This window comes from Pinus tabuliformis, chromosome Q (genome assembly GCF_031772625.1).
Source record: "Pinus tabuliformis cultivar Carrire ecotype Pingquan chromosome Q, CPIR1, whole genome shotgun sequence".
Lineage (NCBI taxonomy): Eukaryota > Viridiplantae > Streptophyta > Pinopsida > Pinales > Pinaceae > Pinus > Pinus tabuliformis.
The window spans coordinates 382,103,199-382,110,710 of NC_142296.1; positions in this window are offsets into that span (position 1 = coordinate 382,103,199).

Here is a 7,512-nt window from a genome sequence, read left to right on the forward strand (position 1 = left end):
CCTCCTCACTTGATTCTTTGAGTGTTTCCTTCAGTTTTGGGAGCTCTCGACAATACCCTGTAGAATGCTCCAGGTCACAAATATTGCACAAATTGACGTTGTTAACTCTACATTCGTTCTTGGAATGTTTCTCTTTACATTTTGAACAAAACACAGCCAAGGATTTTTCAGCTTCATCTTGTGCCTTTTTCACTTGTGTTGTCGTCAATTAGTCAGATAAGGTACTAAGAAGATCGGCCTTGAGATTTTCAAATATGTTTCCAATCTCAACTCTGGTCACACCTCCATTCACAGATTTCTCTATTTTAACAGAGACATCCCATGCCATACTTCTTCCCTGTGACAGTCCTCATGAACACCTTAATAAATTTATTATTATTTCATCATATGGCTCCTGAGATATATCTCCTTTTCCTAACAGGTTCAATATGTCAAGGCAATCATCTCTCATTCCTTGGATGAATATTATTTTCAAAATCTCTAGATCCAAATCGTTATGTTTGGACCTGTGTAGGTTATAATGGAATCGCTCTACATAATCTTCCAAGTTCTCTTCCTCCTTGTGTGACATTTTGAATATATCCTCTCTTATATCTTTGGTTCAACAATAGTCCTAGTATTTTGCCAGAAACATAGTCTTCATATCTCCCCATGTCTGGATAGTGGTAGAACCTAGTCCCATAAACCATCTTAATGTTCATCTTTTAGAGTGGCAAGAAATATTTTTAGCTTCTCAGCATCTAAAGTGTAATCATAACTCCTTCACAAAACATCAAGCTCAAACAAAAAAGTATCAGGATATTCCACAGTCAATCCCTGGAAAGGCGGAAGGGCTGATAGAGGGATATTTTTTATGGGGGCTTCTCCCCTTATATCACTTATTGGAAATTAAAAAGTGGTAATAATGACATATGTCCCATTATTGTTTTTTTTGTTATCCCCCATTAGAAATTATATTGATTCTTGTTATGGTGAGTATCCTTCTAAAGATTATTTGGGCAAATGTTCTGTAGATAGAGACTCTTGTGATAATGGCTCAAATTGTTCCGGGACTAGATGTTTTACTACATTCTCTGAGTCTAGGTATTCAAAAGTAGAAGAATGTTCTTCCGATTATGGTTCTTGATGCTTCCCACTGGTTTCCCCTTGTCCTTCTAATCCAAAATCCTAGCCACTAGCTTCCTGTGTTGTTCCTGAGTTAAGTTTACAAATTTGGGAGTTTGCAGGCTAGTTCGAGGAAAATGGGCTCCTAAAACAGAGGAACTAGATACTCTTGTTTTTTATGTAGAAGTAGCATCTTTTTGTGGGCCTATTTTTCTAATGTCCCTATGTGGTGTTGACTGATCTTTCTCTACTTTTGAGAACAATTCTTTGATAAATGTTTTTTCCCCTTGATCAATATTTTTCTTGTTCTTTTTATGACCCCTTTTTCTTGTAGATTTATTAGAGTTTCTACATTTTGCTTCTTTTTCACTCATACATTCTACACATGGAACCTATGTGTACTTTTTTTCACACCTTAAGTGTCTTAAATATTACAGTGGTGAACCTGCTCAGGTATATTAGAGCGATGCGCAGTTTCTTACCTCTCGTCTTACCGCCCAACACCTGTAAAATTAAAGACATGCTATCAAAAAAAAATTCAAAAATTTACACACCCTAAGTGTTCTAATGATTACAGTGGTGAGCCTGATCAGGTATATGAGAGCGATGCACAGGTTCTTACCTCTCGTCTTACCGCCCAGTGCCTATAAAATTAGAAACAATCTATGAAAAGAAAATTCAAAAGAAAGTGTTGGCTAATTGTATCAAATAAAAACCTTCCCCGACAACGATACCAAAATGTTTGGTTAGTTTTATCACTTCCACAATCATTAATTATCAACCATGGTAAGTCTTTTTATTTCAAAAGGTGTCTGCACTAGTTGTGCTGATACATGTAACAGTCAGGTAAAATAGAGAAGAAAAAATGTCATTGAACACGCTTGCAGAAATTAAAATATTTGCAGAATGGAAAAACAAACTTGCAGGAATTAAAATGTACACTGCAAAAATGAAACACATTCAGTAAGGAAAGAATCCACACTTCATAAAAACTTCAGAATAAAGATAGGTGTGCCATACACTATTAGCTAAAGATATAACAAGAATTAAATAACATGGAATTGATTAATCTATGTAATAGCACACAATAAATATGGAAGCAGAAGTGTATCTATCCACAAAGAAGATGTACAACGATAATAAGAAACCCACACTTAATGCATGAAAGAAATAAATATTCTAACAACACCGCGATCCCTACTAAAGAGGAGGACCCTTCCTCCCTAGTAGGGTGTAGGAAGAAAACAAAAACTTAGTTAAAAATTCAACACATAAATTGTAATAACATCACCAGATATGCTTATATTCAAGAAAAGCTGAAAAGTACAAGATCAAAATGTCAGTACTGTCTCCATTCTATTGATCCCCCTCACATGAGACTAAGCTCTTTTTTTAAAGTCTTTTCATAGTCCCAAAATTAGGAAAACGAACCAGTCATGGGAATCTATGATTCTTATGATGATTAAGCTGACAGAGATAATAAAAAGATATACATTGTTACAAGTTGTTTCAATATATATTTGCTGTGGTTACACCACTCTTTTTTAGACAAAATTATAACTGCTCAGATCTTCTTAATTGTCCACGTGGAATTACTTTATATGACCCTTGACGGTTGTCTTTGAAAATAGCAGCTACAATTTTGGCAATTCGAGGTGTAACAACAACTTCATGGTGTAACAACAACTCGAACATTGTACAACAGAGAATGACAAACCCAAGTTGTAACAACAACTTGAACCGTGTAACAGTAAGTAATAGCAACAGTGGTTCATCTATGGCTCTTAGTAGCTATGGCAATAATTGAAAGAAAAAAAATTCTGAAAAACTCTTCGAGAGATACCCTAGTTAGTCATCCTAAAAAAAGCATAGTTTCATTCAATACTTAACAGAAAATAGCATAATAATACGTCAAAGAAAGTATTTCTTCTTTATTAGAGGGAGTGACATTGTACTAGGGAGATTGTAGGTTCAAATGAGGGAAATGGCCAAAAATGGGGGAAAGAATGCCCGAAATATCCTTAAATATTGCACCCAACAAAGAGGTTGCTAATTCTTTTGAGAAAAGAGATCTCATCTCGGGGAACTGGAGGTTCAGTTCATGGTTGGGTGGATAGTGGATATCTCAAGTACAAGTTTCTATAGTGTATCTAGTTAGAAAACTTGTGAATGTTAATTTTGTGAATACCATGAATTATGTCAGATTTTTGTATTTGCTTTTAGCACTAACAATTGGGTGTGATTATTGTTGGAATAATGTGTGTTTTCTTTATTATATCAAATTGTAGATGCATAGATTTCTTAGTATATTTAGTTAGAGAATCTGCATATGTCAATTTTGTACATAAGATATTGTTTTAGCAGAAATATTGGATTAGATACTGGCGCTAAGCTAGAGTATGAATTTATTACATCATTTCTTTGGAAATATATAAATTATGCGTAAATTCTTAGAAGTTATCTGATTACAAATGCATTGTGTGAATCTATGATTTATGTAAGATGTTTTATCACGGGAAATTTAGCTACTGAACTAGGACATTTGTATTACCATGTTTAGTAAATAATTTATTTCTTTCTTTCTTTGTATAAAATAATTTTTGGATGTTTAGTAAATAATTTATTTCTTTCTTTCTTTGTATAAAATAATTTTTGGAAATGAGATCAAAGGACATTTTTAGAGTTTAACAGAAAGAGGAAAAAAAAAAAACCACAAGTATTATCTCAGGAGGATAAAGCGAACTGAGGAGAACTTAGCTCGAAGATTCATAAAAACAAAAAAAATTGTTGGGTTTCTGCAAGAGCGGGCCGCAAGAAAGTGTGAGGTAGGTCATGCTACCAATTAAATGAAAGTTGAAAGTTAAAGGACCTTTAGTTGTGCTAGAATCAAATATATAGTCGTACAAGAATTTGAACTTTCAACCTTTAATAGAAAAAAAGAGAGTAGGAAGCATTGGTTTACGGTGGTAAAGGATTAAGGTGAATGCTATGATGGGAACATCAGTTGAATTGAATCGAGTCGAGGCCGATTACGAAGATGATGTACACGTACACATTTAAGAATAAATGAGAGAGAATATGTAGACATATATAAAGTTAAATGATCTAAATAAGTTTATATGAAAAAACAAATAGATTGGTACTACTAACTAACGATAATTGGAATTGATGCTATGTAATAACAAAACTAAAATTCGTACTCTGTGGAGTTTAGGCAAGTATCACACCTAAGAATCCAACTATTGATTTGCTTATACACCACAATACACTAGTCATAGAATTCATTTACAGAATCTCGAAAAAAAAACCATTTAATATATTATTCACTGTTCGGTTCAATTGCTTAGACAATTATATGAAGCCCAATAATAGTAGTCTAATAATTTAACAAAGTTATATGAAGTAATGGAAATGGAAAATTTTGTGATACTTTTAATAACAGAATTAGTATAATAATTTAACGAAGTTATATGAAGTAATGGAAATGGAAAATTTTGTAATACTTTTAATTAGAGAATTAGTATAAGATACAGTGCAGTACAAACTCCTAAATTGGAAAAGGGAAAGATGTATAAAGAAAGAAATTCACTTGAAAACTCCAATTAGGGGAGATATAAAATTTAGAATGGGGTTGTTTTTAGTGCGATTTTTTGGAAGTTTTTCTGGTGGATTTTTCCGGTTTAATTTCTCTAAAATCCGGCAGGAATTTATTGAAATCACAAGATTGATGGGTAAACCATGCACAATAAAAATGCCTTAGAGATTTTTCTTGGTGCTGAATCCATATATACAGTCAAAAAACTAGTTTAAATAACAAAAATCAAGATTTTATATCAAAATTTTCACCTGATTCGGGCACGGGAAGCTCTAAAAAATCGCAATATAGACAACTCCCTTGCAAAGCACACCATATTCAATAATTGAGTGTTATACATAAAACCCGAAGGTTTTTAAGAAAAAAAAATTATAAATAGATAAGTACAAGTGGTATATAGAATTTGGGGCGAGCCAGACTCGCTTAATAATTCATAATTATTGTTGAAATATTAATTTCAACTTGTCGTTCTACACTTAATTCACAAAACCGCCTGGCCATATCGAACCGCTTTTCACGAAAAGTGGTTTTCCTCCAAATGCACCCGATGCAATCATTTTTTGACGAGTGTCCTCTGTACGTTTTCAAAACAGCTTTTTCATCGGGACATAACGTTCAGCAAATAAGGGGCATCCGATATTGTTCTGAACCGTTCGATTGAAAAGATGGTGGATGTCTGTCGAATTAACCCAAAGTTGTATACAGGGCCTACAAGGATTGACATTACGTGGAGTAAAAGCTTTGTTTGACCAGCGTTTCAGAAAAACATTTAATGAAGTTTAATGCTAGTCGTAGATTTTAGGTATAACTTTTAATTTTAATGTTTTTAAATTAACGGGAGTAAGTTTTATGTTTTACCGTAAAAGTCAAACAATATATGTAATTTTGTTTTGTTCATTGATATACATGCATTGTAATGCAAATGAAAAAAACACACAGCAGTGTGAAGAAAAAGAATGGGGCAGTGTGAAAATTCCTGGTTGGTTCAGTGAAATGAAATATATTTACGCACAGTAGTGCAGTGAATGTTTTTGTTGTTGAACATGAAGAGCAAGACAGGTGCAGCAGCGCGATAGTGAAGAAGATTTCCTTTTGTTATGTAATGGAATGTAAGTAATTTTTTTTTATTTACAGCAGTGATGTAAATGAAAAATTTACACACAAAAGTGTAAATCTTTTCATAAAGAGACAGAGTAAATTTTGTTGAAATGTTTTTGGTGAATCCCTCTGAGAGAAAGAGGATGAATTTTGTATCACGCATTATATTTTAATGAATACAAAGCTTTTACGGGTGTATGTAATACTCTGTTCTCAGAAATCAGTTATAGCTTCCCTGTGTTAAGATCCTGGAGAAAAAAAGAGCATTGTCTCCGTGTTCAGTTAATTTGTTTTTGGAATTTTACCAGAAAAATTCCCAACAGTGGTATCAGAGCAGATCCAGGCTCTTTAAAGGTGTCAAAGAAGCTGAAGGAAGGAGTTTTTTTTTTTGCTGCAACAACTTCTCCAGCAGAGTGAAGTCTCAGGAAAAAGAATCCAAGGTATTTCTCAAAGTTTTTTTTGTGTTACTGCTGAAGAAACAGTCAGTGTTTTTAAATACACAGTCAAATATTTGAAGCATAGCTGAGAATGCAAGGAATGACCAGCACCAGCACTAGCATGGGTATCTTTAATACCTATCTCCCACAGTTTAATGGGAAAAACTATGACTATTGGCCATAACCATGAGAGCCCTGTTTGCTTCCCAAGATTTATGGGAATTAGTTGAAGATGGTTTTAAAGAACCAGCAGGTGAAAATGAGTTTAATAGATTAACTCAGGCAGAGAAGGATCTGTTGAAGAGCAATAGGAAGAAGGATTCAAAAGCCCTCGTATTCTTGTATCAAGCAGTGCATGAGAGTGTGTTTCCAAGGATAGCAGCAGCTAAGACATCCAAAGAAGCATGGAAAACTCTCAAGATAGCTTATCAAGGCATGGAGAAAGTGAAGACAGCAAAACTACAATTGCTGAGGAGAGATTTTGAGAACCTGTACATGAAGGAGTCAGACAATATTGACTCATTCTTCACACATGTGATTGATCTGGTCACACAAATAAAGACTCATGAAGAAGTTCTTGAAGAAAAGAGGATTGTGGAGAAAATATTGAGAGTCCTACCCTCAAAGTTTGATGTGATTGTCACCACCATAGAAGAGACAAAGGATCTCTCAAATTTTTCAGTTGATGAACTTCATGCATCACTGATAACACATGAGCAGAGGTTGAGTAGAAATGAAAACTCATCTCTAGAGCAAGCCTTTAAGACCCAGATGTCATTTGGAAGAGGAAGAGGTCAAGGCAGAGGAAACAAGAGAGGAAGAGGCAGAAGCCAAAACAGAGGTGGAAGGAACAGTCCAGCAAATGCTCAACGAAGAGGCAGCAATCCAAATCAGAACCAAGGCCAAAGCAGCAGTCAACAAAGTGGACAGCATCATACTCAAGGACAAAGGTATGAAAAATCCAATGTCCAATGTTATTATTGTAAAAAAATATGGGCATTATGCAAATGAATGTAGGAAGAAGCAGCATGATATGACTAATAGATCTAGTGCAAATATCACTAGAGAAAATATCAGCCAAGATAATGTGCTTTTAGCTTGTAACATGGCTGAAACAAACAGTGAAGACATATGGTTTCTAGACTCAGGTTGTAGTAACCATATCACAGGAAACATAGCCTTGTTTTCAAATTTAGATCGGAGTGCGAAGTCACAAGTCACACTTGGGACTGATAGTAAAGTTTCTGTTATGGGAAAAGGAGAAGTAAAAATATTTAT